Source organism: Vombatus ursinus, unplaced genomic scaffold (genome assembly GCF_900497805.2).
Source record: "Vombatus ursinus unplaced genomic scaffold, bare-nosed wombat genome assembly UNPS02014772.1, whole genome shotgun sequence".
Lineage (NCBI taxonomy): Eukaryota > Metazoa > Chordata > Mammalia > Diprotodontia > Vombatidae > Vombatus > Vombatus ursinus.
In genome coordinates, this window is record NW_020954550.1 from 23,182,101 (window position 1) to 23,197,714 (window position 15,614).

At 36.0% G+C, this 15,614-nt stretch overlaps 1 protein-coding gene across 9 annotated transcripts in view; it reads left to right on the forward strand.

The window, feature by feature from the left end:
• Positions 1-15,614, forward strand: part of ARL15 (ADP ribosylation factor like GTPase 15) — a 483,734-nt gene that overhangs the window by 180,834 nt on the left and 287,286 nt on the right. The window lies entirely within an intron of this gene.

The window sequence follows — 15,614 nt, forward strand, 5'->3', positions numbered from 1 at the left end:
TTAGAGTGAGAATAACTTGCCATTTCAGCACTTTATCTTTGACTAACTTTCTTCTTGAAAATCTATTTTTTAGTGTTTGCTTTATTAATGTTCTGAAACTTGTTCAAGAAAACTGCTGAATATTATTGCTAATGTCTAGTTCTCTACCAAGCAAACTAATTGTGGAATAAACCACACTATGCTTCTAAGTTTCCTATTTTAATCATTGCATATGTTTGTGAATAGAAATTATTAAATGAATTGTTAAATTATTATGAAAGCCTTTATAAAGGGACTTTGTGCTTTAAATACTACAAAGAATCATTTTGGGGAGTTATTCTTGTTTATCATATAGTTTTTATTAGATTGAAGCCTGTTGGATAGCATTTATTCTGATCATCAACATTTAACATCATCATTGCTAGCATTTCTATAGTTACTTAAAGTTTTACAGAGTGCTTTACATTTATTATCTCATCTTATCCTCACAAGAACCTTGGGAGGTAAATGCTATTATCATCCTCACTTTACAGGTGAGACTATTGAGGCAAACAGTTTAAATGGCTTTTCCAGTGTCACACAGCTAGTAAGTGACTAAGGCTAGATTAGAACTCAGGTCCAGTACTCTTATCCACTGTACTGCCAAGCCATCTATAATCATAAATCTTTGCCATTGATACCTTTGGTGGATTAGTACATTTCCTGGATAGGCTGTTTTTCTTGCTCTTTTCTACTCTTTTCTCTGTTTTAGAACTTTTAAAATACAAACCAGGGCTTTATCTAATGTAAGTAACCTGTCAAATAATGCTGTAATCAGTTCAGGAAATCTTAATTTTCCTATTGCAAAAAAAATGAAACATTCTTAACGTGTCCTGTATGATATCTTATTTTAATGGTGTTTGTAAGGTCCTGTTCTCATCTAATTATGTGACAACTACATGATTTAAAATATGGAATCAATTTTCATATTGATGGAAAGTTTGAAGTAACTAACTTTATTGGATATATCTTTTTGAATAATTGCCCTCTTAGTTTCAGTCTAGTACTTGTACTGGCTTCAACACTTATTTTAAAATTGGTTTTTGGTGGCTCTGATTAGTTTATGTTTACCTTTCTTCAGTCTGGTTTCATGGATATTTTCTGCTTTTATATAGTAGCAGATTTTAAAATAAACTACAAATGTAAATGCTATTTTCCCTTCTGTGCTTGTATTGTTGTTTTTTTTGGGGGGGGGATAGGCAGTGGGGTTAAGTGACTTGCCCAAGGTCACACAGCCAGTAAGTGTTATGTGTCTGAGGCTGAATTTGAACTCAGGTCCTCCTGACTCCAGGGCTGATGCTGTATCCACTGCGCCACCTAGCTGCCCCCACCTTCTGTGTTTTTAGACAAAGATTCTTTTAAGATTTCATCTGGCTGGCTACTTTATATTCCAGCAGGGCAGTAGAAATGACGTTGACATTATTAAAATGCCTTTGGTATGTATACACGTATGTGTACATGTGAACATATAGTGTTCCATAATTATTTATGTTTTCAGTATTCTTCCTCTGGGGATGTATATTATTTATTATCATACATATATGAACATGTTACTTATTAATCACAATCTTGTCCCTTTGTTAAAATCTATTTTAGGTATCCCATACTCCTGTTGCTCCAGCCATACCTTCATCTTTATATTCCTTCAAAACTGCTTTTGAACTCAAATTTTTGGCCCCATATTTTATATTCTGTTATTCTTGCTCCTCTAAAATTCTTCATCTCTTTGTCTTCCAACTCAACTTTTTTTTTTCTTCTGGCTAATATATTATTTACATTTGGTCTAGATGGTGCTTTTGGCACAGCCCTTTACTTCCTGATACTGCCTGCAAAAATCTATCCAAGTAGGCACTATTTGTTGAGATTTCGTAATGTTCAATGGTAACTCTTTCTGGGGTTTGCTTTTTTTCTGTTAGGAAGTTCTTATTGGTTCTAGCCCAAGTTCCTACTGCTTTCATTCATTTGTCTCATCTTGCCATTCTTGTTTTCATCTGTTGACACCTACCTGGTACTTCTACTCTTATGAGTCAAGGAATTTCTCTTCCTTCAGTTTTCCCTGTAAGACTCCTTTCTATGATCAAAGAACCCCAAAGATAACCAAGACCAAAAACGACTAATTAGTTTTTCTTCCCCATAGTTACACATTTCTCTCTAGTGTCTACTTTCATGTTTGTCCTTATTTGCATCGTAGCTGTCTACATGGCAAGTCTACTGGGCAGGAGCCTTGTTGAATTCTTTTGTTTTGAATTAACTACTACCAAGAATATTTCTAGTACTTGATACATGTGAATAATAAATGTTTCTGTCTCTTTCCATCTTATCACCTCTCCATCTGTTTTCAGGTTTCACCTGAAAAAAAAAAAACCCTCCTCTCTCACACTTCCTTTTAATTGCTTTCTTCCTCTTTTTTGGCATTTAACCACAGTATAGAGGCAAGTAAAGCATTTGGTATATAGCTGAGTTGAGAGCAATGGTATACACTATGGCATTGTCCTGGCACTGAGCAGTTAGCATTCAGAGATATGCTGGCTATTACTTCTTATTTATATCTGTTCCTAAATAGATTTCCTTTTGCTTGATTGGGAACATGTTTGCAATAATGAATTAAGATGTGAACAGTTCAGTTAAAGAGATGATAATTTTGTTTTATAATTTATGATCTGACTGACATGAATATAGACATTACATTTTCCCTCCTCTTTAACTTGAAATTAGAATGTAAGTTGGTGTTATTAGGTGCCCATTTCCCACTCTTTAATATTCTGTTGTGGTATGTCAGAGATTTTTTTTCCCTTCCCAATTTATTCCATGGTGGTGTTGTCTGGGCAGTTGACATTTTGGAAGCTGGTGTGTGTGTGTGTGTGTGTGTGTGTGTGTGTGTGTGTGAGTGTGTGTGAGAGAGAGAGAGAGAGTGAGAAAGGCAGCACCATTCATTGCTAGTGCTTATCAATTAGAAGGGAAGGGCTTCATTAAGATTTTTATTTGCACTTTATTTGGTCTTTCTTTAAAGGAGGTGAAAATCTTTCCTTTTGTTGTTAAGGAAAAAAAATGCAAGTCATGTCCATTTGCCCTTAGCACATGGAAGATAGCCTTGCACTAGTGATTGAATTATTTTTGAGGATTGTCAGCTAAGCCATTTTTAAAGGTTCCTTCTTTCAGCAGCCAAACTGTTATATGAAACAGATGTTGACTGTGTACTGTTTCTTTGTTTGGCTCAAGGAATACGCCTCCTTGTAGTGAAAGGTGGTGCTTGTGTGTACCATGCTAGTTACCTCCTGGTGCTGTTAATCTGTCCAGGTTGTTTGCATTTTTTAATTTCTCCAGAAATTATACAGGATGGATCTTTGCAGGAGTATCAGGGGCCACTGCTTTCTGCTCTAGGTTTCAATTGTTCAGCTATCTTTTGTACCTCAGCCCTTCAGTGTCTCATTCTAAAAGCCTAGCCCCTGTGTTCTGACCCCGTCATTTGGGCAGGATATAGTAACTATAGATTTTGATCTACTGTAGTCAGGCTGTTAGGACATTTGTGTAATGTTTCAAGGGGAAAAAAGATCTGTCTGACCACCATAGTAGCTATGATTCAACAAGCATATTCCTATAACATGAAACACTTGCTCAAGGCGAGGACAATCGAAGATAATATGAACCTGTAAATCTTTGAAGTGTATTCTATAAAAACCATAGAGGCAGACAGAGTCAGGCAGCTATTGTAGTAAGATTGCTTTATGGGACAGGTGGAGTTTGGGATTTTTCTTCAAGGAAAAAAGGGAATCAGCTTGCCCATACGGAATCTATATTAAGATTTCCACAGACATGAGTTTCTGGAGAACAGTGATATATCATGTAGGGAACCTGTATTTGGCAAGGAAATGTTGACATGGAGAAGGGTACAAAGTAAGCACAGGAAACAAAGGCTTTATCCCCCTGAATACCTCGTAACCATGCTGTAAACTGCATTATCACCCAGTTACATACCAGTGTGTGCTCCGTGCATTCCTTGCATTGCTGTAGTGGAAATAGAGAGTTATTCAATGAGTAGAGTCCTGAATTGAGATATTCTACTACTTTGTGATGTTGGAGGGGTCTCTTGATCTTTTGCTATTTTTTATTTTCCTCTTCTGCAAAATGATGATTTCAATAACTAACCCCCATTTATTTCTAAAGGGGATAAGGCTGAAAGGAAAAAATGTGTAAAACTTCTCTAGAGAGATATTTAAAAATTAGAATGTGGCTTCAGCGAACCATGTAACATATAACCCAAACTACTTGTTCAAACCTTGTTTCTTATCTAGAATGAGAACCATGTCATCTTGGAAAGGGGACAACTAGTTAATTCCTGGCTCCCTGAGCTGTGTACTTTTCTCTTCAGACCAGGTCTATACTAGGGGAAATGATATTGGGATTCATCCAAGTCACTTGGACATTAGTTAAAAGGCTCCAACTATCTGAATTGGTTGAGCATGAGCCCAGGGTGGTGTTATTCAAGCATTTTTTACACTTGCTAAGGGAAAACACAGCCAAACTGACAGCTAAGCCAAAGAAATGAATACAGGGCCCCAGAAGTAAGTTACTGACTAATATAGTCCTGACCTTAATTTTTGTTTTCTCTTGGATAAATACCCTAGAGGTTTTCAACTCTGTCCTCTTTATCGTTTTTAGGATTATGGTACAGCTTTTACTAGGCCAAACCCTTGAAGAATGATGTCTCCATATATAGTAATAATAAAAGTAGCCATGGCAGAGCAGATAGAAAACTGGCCTTGGATTCAGGAGGACTTTGGTTCAAGTCCTCACTCTGATATATTCTGGCTTTGTGATCTGGAGAAGTCACTTAAACTCTGTGACCTAGGCAACTCTCTAAAATTATAAATTAATTGCAAAAGTAGGTGCCAGTTTGCATAAGAGGAGAACACTTCCTCACTGTGTGTTCACTCCATTTTAGTGAAATTACAGATCTCTGTCTGTTGTGGAGGCAGTGAGATGGTACAGTAGAAAGAGTGCTGAGCCTAAGATACTATCTCTTTGACCCTGGGCAAATCATGCAACCACTATCTGTCTCAGTTTCCTCAACTGTAAAATAGGGGTAATTACCTCCCAGGGTTGTTGCAAGGATGAAATGAGATATTGTAAAGTGCTTAGCAAAGTGCCTGGCATATAGTGTACTTGTTTCTTTCCTTCCTGCTGGCCATCTCTGTCTCTGTTTTTGTCTCCATCTTGTCTGTCTCTATAGATAGAGATGTGTATATGTGTGTATATATATCTCATATATACATATGTGAATATCTTGTATACAAATTTATATATACATATAAATGTATATATAGATACATGTATACTTACACGTGCACACACGCATACACCTACATAAATATACATAAATGGAAGTCATTTCTCCTTTTATGGTTGTAATCATGACCTCATGAATTTACAACAGGGTTAATAATGCAGATCCTCCATGATTCTGATATATTATTCCTTTCCAAGTCTGTGGTTACTAATTTAATTCTATGACTTCTAACTTTACCACATTACCTCCGAGAGAATGGATGCTTGACCCTTATGGTTTGACTTCCTCTCCCTCCCCAAGAGATCCATAGGTATTTCTGTTTCTTCTGGATATTGCCAAAGTAACATACCAGTTTTCATTACGGCTTCAATGTTGATTGGGAATCAGGGGACCATGATTTGGGTTCTAATCCAGCACTACTACTAATTAGCTATGTGACTTTGAGAAAAGTCTCTTAATCCCTTTCTCTCAGTTTCTTTATTTGTTGAAAAGAAAGTTTAACTGTTTTAGAATGTGTTTATGAGAACTAGATGAAACAATCATTTATTAAACACCTACGAAATCCAATCTAACCCAGTAAATATTTACTAAGTGCCTACTATGTTCCAGGCACTGTGCTACTGTACTCTGGGATACAATTAATAAAAAGAAAGTCCCTGCCCTCAAAGAGCTAACAATCTAAAAGGAAGACAACATAGAAAAGGAGTCAGAAAAAGGAAGGGAGAGGATGGGACACCAGGGGCTATCTTCTTCTATGGAGTCAAAGCCAGGCAGAGCAGCAGATGCAAAGTGGAGTGAGCTCAGAGTCTAGTTTCTGCTGTCTATAAATGTAGGCATTGGGAAGAGTTTGGTACTCTGTCCTCTAGGCCTCCAGTCAACAGGAGATGAGGCTGAGGGGAAGTAATGTCAGTCAAGGCTTTAGTTAGCAGCATGGTGGTGAGTTTAGAAGTGATGAATTTATTCTGGGAGGGGCATCTAAAAAGACAGAAGTTATGAATTTATTCTGGGAGGGGCATACAAAACACCAAAATGAAGCCATTCCTGCCCTTCTACACATATTTCATAATGTGAATTAAAGCACTTCTGTTAAGTATAAAGTTTTATAAATGGAAAGTGGTATATTACTTAGTAAACATGTATTAAGTACCTACTGTATGCTACTCGCTAGGCATCCAAAGTTGAAAACAATAACACAGTCTTGGTTCTAAAGGAACTTACAATCAAATAAGGGATAAGACATGTAATTAAGTCCATGGAAAGCTTAGATCAACCAGACAAAGTTGCTGAGAGAGGTCTTGCATGAACTTTGTGTGATTAGTATTGGCCTCATGGAGCAAGAGGCACCTGAGTTGGACTTGGAAGAAGATGCCACCAGGTAGAAACATCAGGGATGTCCTTTCCAAGCACTAGAAGCAGAGGCAGGAAGGCACCTGCCAGCCAAAAAGAAGCTTTTGGCGGAAGTATTGGATGAGTCAAGGGAAGTGATGTGAAATAAAGCTGAAAAGGTAAGATGAGGACAGATTGTGGAGGGTCTTCCATGTCAAGCTAAGGAGTCTCCATTTTATTCCATAGGCATCAGCTTTTTGATTCAGGAAAAGGATGTGAGCAGACTTGGATATTAGATGAATTACTTTGGAAGTGGTCTGAAGGATGAATTATGAAGAGAAAAAAAATGATTATACTATAGATCAGAGGAAATGCAAATATGAACTAGGGTAGTAGCATTAGGAAAATAAAGGGACAGTTTAGAGACATTTTGGAGATAGAATTGATGGGACTTGGCAACTGATTAGATATGGGAGGAAGGAGAAGAAAGAGTCAAGAATGACTTCCCCATTTTGGACCTGGGTGACTAGAAGACTTGTTATACTATCACTATAAATGGATAAGTTAGGAGGAAGGGCAAGCTTTTTAGGGACTGGGATGAATTTAGTTTGAATTTCAATTTGAATTTGAATTTCAAATGAAAATTTGAAATCAAGGTAGGACATTCTTTCAGTGCTTGAGATCTTGAACAGGTAGTAGAAAATATGGGACTAGAATTTAGGGGAGAGGGCAAGGCTAGAAATGTAGTAGACTTAGAAGTCATAGAGTTGATGACTGAAGCCGTAGGAGTGGATGAAATCGCCAAAGTAGAGAGTTAAGACATATTTAAAAAGTAGGCCAAGGATGAAGCCTTGTGGAATGCCCATATGTTTCCCAAGTTTATGCCCCTATCCATAATAAGAGAGTTATGAAAAATTACGTCTTTCAAAGAATTTTGTACTTGCCATTTGTTGATGATAAAAATATGGTCTGACTTAGACTACCATTTGCCAAAACCTTCCCATTTTCTTCTCAGACCTTCACCAATGATGCCCTTTAGGTTGATGTAGATTATTCTCATAATCAATTTGTACAGGTAGAGAGCAGGCATATGCCTCAGCCATTTTTGATATGTTCCTTGTTTCCCCCCTTTTCTTTTCAGAGAGGGCTAAAATCCATGATTTCATCCAAGCATTTGATATTCTTCCCTTTTTCAGATATCTCAAGATTTGATCTCTTGGTGCCCTTAAAATTATGTCCTTTTCTCTCTGTGTGGCTAGGCTAGTTCACTTCCCTTTCCCAGCTTGGATTTGTTTAGTGATGAGTACTTCATAGCACAATACATGAGGTGCTATGATGTTAGAGTCCCAATATTGTACCTCTTCTGTTATTGAACAGAATTATAGAAATCTTTATTGATCACCCCCCCCCCCCCGTACTCCCTGATTTGTTTTCCTCCTTCCAGCTTTTGGAATGATCTGACTGAATTGGGTCTCTTCTTACCAAGCTTTTTGTAAATTTGTTTGCACTTTCATTGTTTATTCCTGTTTTATGAGTTAATATGATTTCTAATCTTCCTTTATCCTCCTTCTGTAAGGATCTATAAATTGATTTCTAAGCTAGTATGGCTTGAGCTGTCATATCTCTTTTTTTGGCAAGGAGATCAAATATTTATAGACTGAGGCCATTTCTGAGATCTTTCTGTTTTCTTGTTTAGGTGATTGATTTTCATTAGTTACACTTAGGGAATGATGAATAATGTCTTTTAACTACTTTCCTTTTTTTTTCCTTTTTTGTGAATCAACAGCTTTTCCTAGAGCAGGTTAAAGTTATTTAATTTGCACAACATATATTCTCATTTTTATTCTACTCATTTAATATTGATTTTGATCCCAAGTAGTTTGTCTTACTATATACCCGCATAGCTGATTTGGAAATAATTAATGCATTGTTAATCAGTCCTTCCTCTCTTTTAAGTGTGTGTGTGTGTGTGTGTGTGTGTGTGTGTGTGTGTGTGTGTGTGTGTGTGATGTTGTTTGATGTTTGCTATGTCCAGTATCTCCATACTACTAGCATCTCTGGTGTGAGAGCTTGCTGAGCCCAAAGGGCTGCTCATTCATTCACCTTTGGTTGTTCATCTGCCCTCTGACTCTCATCTGTGGCTCCAAGAAGCTGTAGCATGTGCATCAGCCACACCCTGGGAAAACCATCTCAGCAGACAGCCTAAACCAAGTTGAGGGTTACTGATGGGCCTCAAACCCTTCAGTGAGTTTAGTGGAGTGTCTGCCCCAAGCATTTGAAGACTTCCCTCAGCAGAATGAGCCGCTGAGAACAGTTTGTTCCAATGGCCAGGAAGGTGATTGAAGCAGGTGCTGTGAAGCACTTAGAGTCTGGTCAGATGCCAAGATCGTCCACTGCATCCCAGGCCATTGCTAGTCATCTTGACTTTTGTCTTTCCATTGGACTTCAATGATTCTGGAAGAGACAGCGAGGCTGATGACTTTGTTTAACTTTGCCTCACAAATCCAATTCAAGCACAAGTCAAGACATCACCCCATAATACCATTGGTCCTCTCTGAAAACTAAGGACAAACAGCAACATAACCTCCATATTATTCTTCAAAAAAGCATTTTTTGAGATATATGTGTGTGTGTGTGTGTGTATGTATTTATATATGCAGTATATACTTAATATAGTGCAGTGAGACTTCTATAGTGTCTATAAGACTTTGACTTATTTTTTTTCACTCCTGAACTGTATTTTCTAACATTTCCCCCATCCTCCCTTAGGTCCACCTTTGTTCTGTTATCATAGAGTATTAAAATGTATTTTATTTTAATTTGGAAGATATTTATAAAATTTCTCTGCCTTTTGCTTTGTAATAGTTCTCAGTGTGTAGCTGCAATTATTTTCATGATAGTCTTTTTCTACTACCATATGAGATAACCATGTTCTCTGTGAAATATTTCTTGTTGCCCTTGAATGTAAAATAAAGCCATCTCCTTTATTTGCTTCTTCAAGGTAAGCTTGTGAGCCATCTTTCCATTTAGCTGTAATTTACTTTTAAGTTTTTTGATTGGTTAATAGAATATCAGGATAACATTTAGATTACCAGCAGATAATTGTTTATAGCTAGTCTACAACTGTGATTTTTAGTACCTTTTGTTGCATTTTCCATAACTGTGGCGGCATCCCTATGTGAATTAGAAGAGCGTCATTGGAAGGGACTAGTGTGTATTTTCATTTATTTTATGCCACATTCAAAGACTTCATCACTGAGTAGGCAGCCTATTGTTGATGTTACTGCATCTCTTGGACTGTCCTCAGAGAGCAGACTGCCAACGGGTTAAAATCCACCCCAGCTTATGCTCTACTGGCTTAGTTTTTGAGTACTCACAGTCACCCAGGGAGGATTTTTGCTTATGTTGCCTGCTGCCAAATTCCAACATGACTTTAATCTTATATTCACATCTTTATGTAAAGTTTTAAAAATGTTATGTCTTCATTTTACCTAATCTATTACATATTGATTGTTATGGTAAAGTTTACTTCCTTTTATTGTCTCTTTTTGTTTGTTTGTTTTTTAAGACCACTTCACTTTGAAACCAATGAATCCCTGCACCCAATCTGTTTCCTCAGCAGGGCTGAGCCAGAGATTAATAGAACAGCACCTGTGGCTCAGTATCCAATCGCCTTCACTTTCGGTCTAATTCTGACTTATTTCAGCTCTAGCAATTGGGCTTTTGTCTAATCTATTGTGACCAAGCCTCCCATCTTCAGTCTCTGCTTTTCATAATGAATTGCCCCATCTTTGTATATATTATGCTGTACCTGTCTTTCAAAAATGGGTCCCAGCTGTATTCTTATGCCATTCTAGGGATTCCAGTCTTTTCTCCGTACGGCAGCCTATGTGGCTTCCTCTCTGCTACCTCCTGTCCTGCTTGCCTGACACTGACCACCTACCTTTATAAGACTGTCAGCTCCAAATTATTCTGACTCGCTTAACCACCCACTTTGCAGGACCTTCTGCTCACTACTGGGGCCCTCTAACGGCTGCCTCTCTGCTTGCACCTCTACCTTTTTTCTGCTACCAAATTGCTTTGTTTCCCTACTTACTTGTTCAGACTTCCTCCTCAATCACCTAACTTGCTTTACCATATTCATTTTATCAGTTTCACTCACTAATTCCCGGTACCAGTAGGTTCTACACTCCTTGGGGAGATTCATCTTTGTACTGACCACAGTGTTCCATGCATTATAGTTGTTCAATAATATTTGATGAATGAATAAATACAAGTATTTCAGCTAAAGTAAATTAGAAATTTATTGTAGAAATTTTTGAGATTCACTTGAATTTTTAAATGTAGACCTTGCTGGTCTACTTAAAGTGATTTGATTTACTTAGAACTTAATGACACCACACCATGTACAAAGTGGGGCACATTTATAATTGCCAGAAGACTTCTACACATTTAGAGATTTGTAACAAGATAAAATTTACATACTAAATGATTTTAAATTTATTTTCTCAGGTTGATCCCTCTGATTCTTGTTCCTTTTAAAACTAAGTGATAATTAGATTATTATAATATTTTTGTGTATGCAATTTTTTTTAACTTTCAGGTTATTTTCAAAGTGAAATTAGTTGGGGTTTTAGCACAGAGACCTCACCTAGGATATCTGTCTCTCAGCTTAGATTTTCCATGTGTTGTATTAAATTTCAACCCTATCTACGCCTATCTATATCCTTAATTAAGTCTACTTCTTATATGGTTCTGCCGTTTTTAAATTTGAAATTGTTACTTCTCTTTAATGTATTCTAGTCTATTTACTGGCCTCCAGAAAATCTTAAAAACTCATCTGTGGTAATTTCATGGCCTTTCATCTATAATTATCTAAGTATACCTTAATTAGCCACATTTTCATGGACTTTCCTTGCTGCCTTCACAGTAAAACCCCCTTGGGAAAGTTTTGGACTCTTTTTGTTTGGTAGTTATCAGGATGAAAGGTCTCATATTCACTTTTTGCCTATTATATCTTGAGACAAGAGACCCTGAGGGAGGAGGAAAAGAAACTAGAATAACTGGGTGTGTGAGGGTACCTTGAAGGTAAGAAGATGGAAATTTGTACAATTAGAATATACCTCTTTGCTTCCATCCTACCTGGCCTTTGCCCTATGTACTTTATTAGAAGTGGAGTGTTATCTGCTTGTTGGCAGTTTTGTTGCTTAATATTAATATTTAATATCTGCAAAATATTTGCCTCCTTTTATTTTCATTGTTACTGCTACATGTGATAGACTGGGTAGTACTAGTCTCCATTTCTAAAGAGGAGTAAACGGGTCCAGAGAATAAGTGGTTTGCCAGCAGATCGGTAGCCATGCAATCTGGATCTCTTCAAGTAAGAGCTGATAATGTTTTATGTTTTATGTTTTATTTTTTATTTTTTAAAGCGTTGTTAATTGCCTTGTTTCCTTTGGGAACCTTAGGTCTTAATCTTGTTCCTTCCTGAATTGGCCCTTTTACTTTGTGTATAATGGAAGGATTCTCAGAGGGAAGATAGAGTTTTTGATCATATCCTCGTAGCATCTCTTGGAAAATTTTACCTATGAGTTCAGTGTGGCAGGTCACTAGCAAAAAGACATGAGAGGAAATTACAGAACAGCCATATTAAGTGTCTGGGCCATGTGGTAACCATGTGAAAGCCTTTTTGGGGGGACCACAGAGTGCTTGACATGGCTGAAATATTGCTTTGCTAGATTCTGGCATGATTCTTGTTTTTAATGTGCAATGAATGCCATTTTATAAATGCTGTAGCTTATTGACCTAGAGGAGCCCGAAGAGAAAGTTATCTGCTACAGCTCTAAATCAAATGATTTTTAAAAGGGGAGGAGGGTAGAGAGCATTTTAATATCTGTAGCTGGAAAAGAAGTATTTGGAACTGTGCAACTGGCAATCAGCAACATAGCGACTAAACAGAAGGGATGATTCTTGGGCCAGTGTTGGACATGAACTGAGCTAAATGTAACCCAGGCATTTTCTGCTGTCTGGCTTCCCAGTAAGTCAGAGGGGACAACCCTGGCAGTACTATGGATTTGTACACTGGGATAGATATCAACAGCAAAACTTTCAGCCCTGTGGTTACTAAAAGAAATAATTTGTGTGATGTATTTTGTGTTTTAGAGTATGTTGTGGGTGGTAGCTTAGCATTTATTCCAATGTATAGGAATACCATCTTGTAAACTTAAGCTTTTTCAGATGTCTTTATTATGTAATTATCTCCCAATTCTCTCTTTAATATATGTTTGTTTTTGAACAATCCATTAAAATATCAATTTGTATTTGTCCTTACAACATGATGCTATTTTATGTTTTTAATTTGAATGTGATTTATTGCAACTGGAAGCATATAATTATTTGAATGAGCTATATGTTGCCTATCTGGGAAAAAAGAAACATTTTACATTTGGTGAAGAAATTTTAAAAAATTGAGTGTAGTTTGCCTTTACTAGGAACAAACAATTTTAATTCACACGTCAACATTATTGTATTCTGGCTTAATTTTAAATATAGAACATTTGATCACATATATGTATATATATATATGTGTATGTGTGTGTGTGTGTGTATGTATACACACACACACACACACACACACAAGTATATTTACTAGGGCCGCTAGCTATTTGCAACTTTTTAAGGTATATGTTAAAATTAACAACATTTCCAACATTGCCTTCCTTATCTGTGTTCTCTTCTGAACTTCTCTCAGTGTATGTATATGTGTGTGTGTATGTATGTATATACGTAATATGTATAATTAACATACTTTCCCTTTTTGCTATCACTATCACTAACCCTTCTCTTTCCAATAAGTCTTTCCCCTTCTCATCCCCTCTCCCCTATACTTCCCTTGTCACAAATAGATATAGTCAAGTAAAACAACCCTATATATTGACTGTCTAGAAATCTATGTTCATTCTCTACTTCTAATCTGTTGCCTCTACACTAAAGGGTTGAAAGCATGATTTGTCACTTTTCTGAAGTCTTGATTGGTTACTGCATTCATCATTGTTTTTATGACTTTCACAGTTGTTTTCTTTTACAGTGTTGTAGTTGTATAAATGATTCTTTTGGTTCTTCTCACTTCACTCTGAATCTGTTCTTTTAAGTCTTTCCAGATTTCTCTGAATCTACACCTTTAGACATTTCCTACAATGCAATAATATTCCATTACATTCCTAATCCATAATTTATCTAGTCATTCCCTAATTAATGAGTACCCATTCTATTTTCAGTTTTCTGCTATCTCAAAAAGTGTGGCTATAAAATGTTTTTATATAGTTTCTTTATTTTTCTTTGATTTTTTTTTAAATGTATGCCTAATAGTGGTATTGCTGCATTAAAAGGCATGTATTATTTAGTTACCTTAAGGTGTAAAACCAAACTGATTTCCTGAATATTTGGATTAGTTCTTAGTTCTACCTGCTTTCATTAGTATACCTTTCTTCTTATAGTTCAAACAATTGTCATTTTCCATCTTTATTATCTTGGCCAGTCTGATGGGTATGAAGTAGGATCTCAGAGTTGTTTCAATTTACATTTACCTTGAAAGTAGTGATTTGGAGCACATTTTTATAATGGTTAGTAATAGCTTTCCTTCTTTTGAGAATCATCTGTTCATATCCTTTGGCCATTTATCTAGTGGGGAATGACTCCACCAAATATTTTTGAGACAATTTCCTATATGTCTTGGATATCAGATCTTTATCAGGGAAATTTACTGAAAAGATTTTTTTTCTCAGTTAAGTGTCTTTCTTCTAAGTGCATTAATTTTGCTTGTGCAAAACTTTTAATTCTATGAAACCAAAATTGTTCATTTTATCTCCTGTAATTCTCTTTATCCTTTGTTTTGCCAAGAATATTTCTACTTTCCATAGTGGTATAAGTATCTCCTTCGTTGGCCTTCTGATTTTTTTTGTGACATAATCTTTTATATCTAGGTCATAGTGTTGTATATGATGTGACATCTTGGGCTAAACCTAACTTCTGCCAGACATCTTTTTGGTTTTCCTAGCAATTTTTGTTCTGTAATCCTTACCTTAGTAGTTGGGTGAACTCTTCGGTTTATCAAACACTATGTTACTAGGTTTGATTGCCGCTGGATGTTATGTACCCAATATGTTCTTTTAACCAATTTTATATATTTCTCAACCAGGATCAGATAGTTTTAAATATTATTGATTTGTAGTATAGTTTGAGATCAGCTACTGGAAAGTACTCTTCCCACTTTTCTCCATCTTTTTCCTGAGTATATTGACTTCTTGTTTCTTCAAATGAATTATGTTATGCTGTATTTTTTTTCCAGTTCTGTAAAGTAACCTTTTGGTAGTTTGGTTTGCATGACACTGGTTCTGTAAATTAATTTAGGTTTTATTGTCATTTTATTATATTGCCATGGCCCAACCAAGAGGAATTAATAGCTCTCTAATAATGTAAATTTCTCTTTATTCCTGTAAAGACATTATAGTTTTATTCACGTAATTCCTATGCATTTCTTGATAGTTAGAATTATAGATATTTGGTAAATATTTGTAGTTATTTTTAAGGGATTTTTTTTTCTTCTTCCTGATACATTTTCTTGCTAACAATAAAATGCGTACTTTAAAAAAAATCCTGCTTGTTTACTATGGTTATTGTTTTAATTTTAATTGAATCTTTAGGGTTTTGTAATTAAAATATATCATCTTCAAAAAGGAATAATTTTATTTCCTTTTTAGGTATGCTTATTCTCTCAGTTTATTTTTCTATTACTATAGTTGGCATTTCTGGAACTATATCAAATCATAGTGGTAAGAATTTGTGTCCTTGCTTTTCTCCCCTGGCATTACTGGAAAAAAATTGTAGCATTTGTTCATTGCATATAAAGCTGTCTCTTGGATTTAGATAGATTGTGTTCGCCATATTAAGGAAAGGTCTATTTATTCATATTTAATTTTTTAAA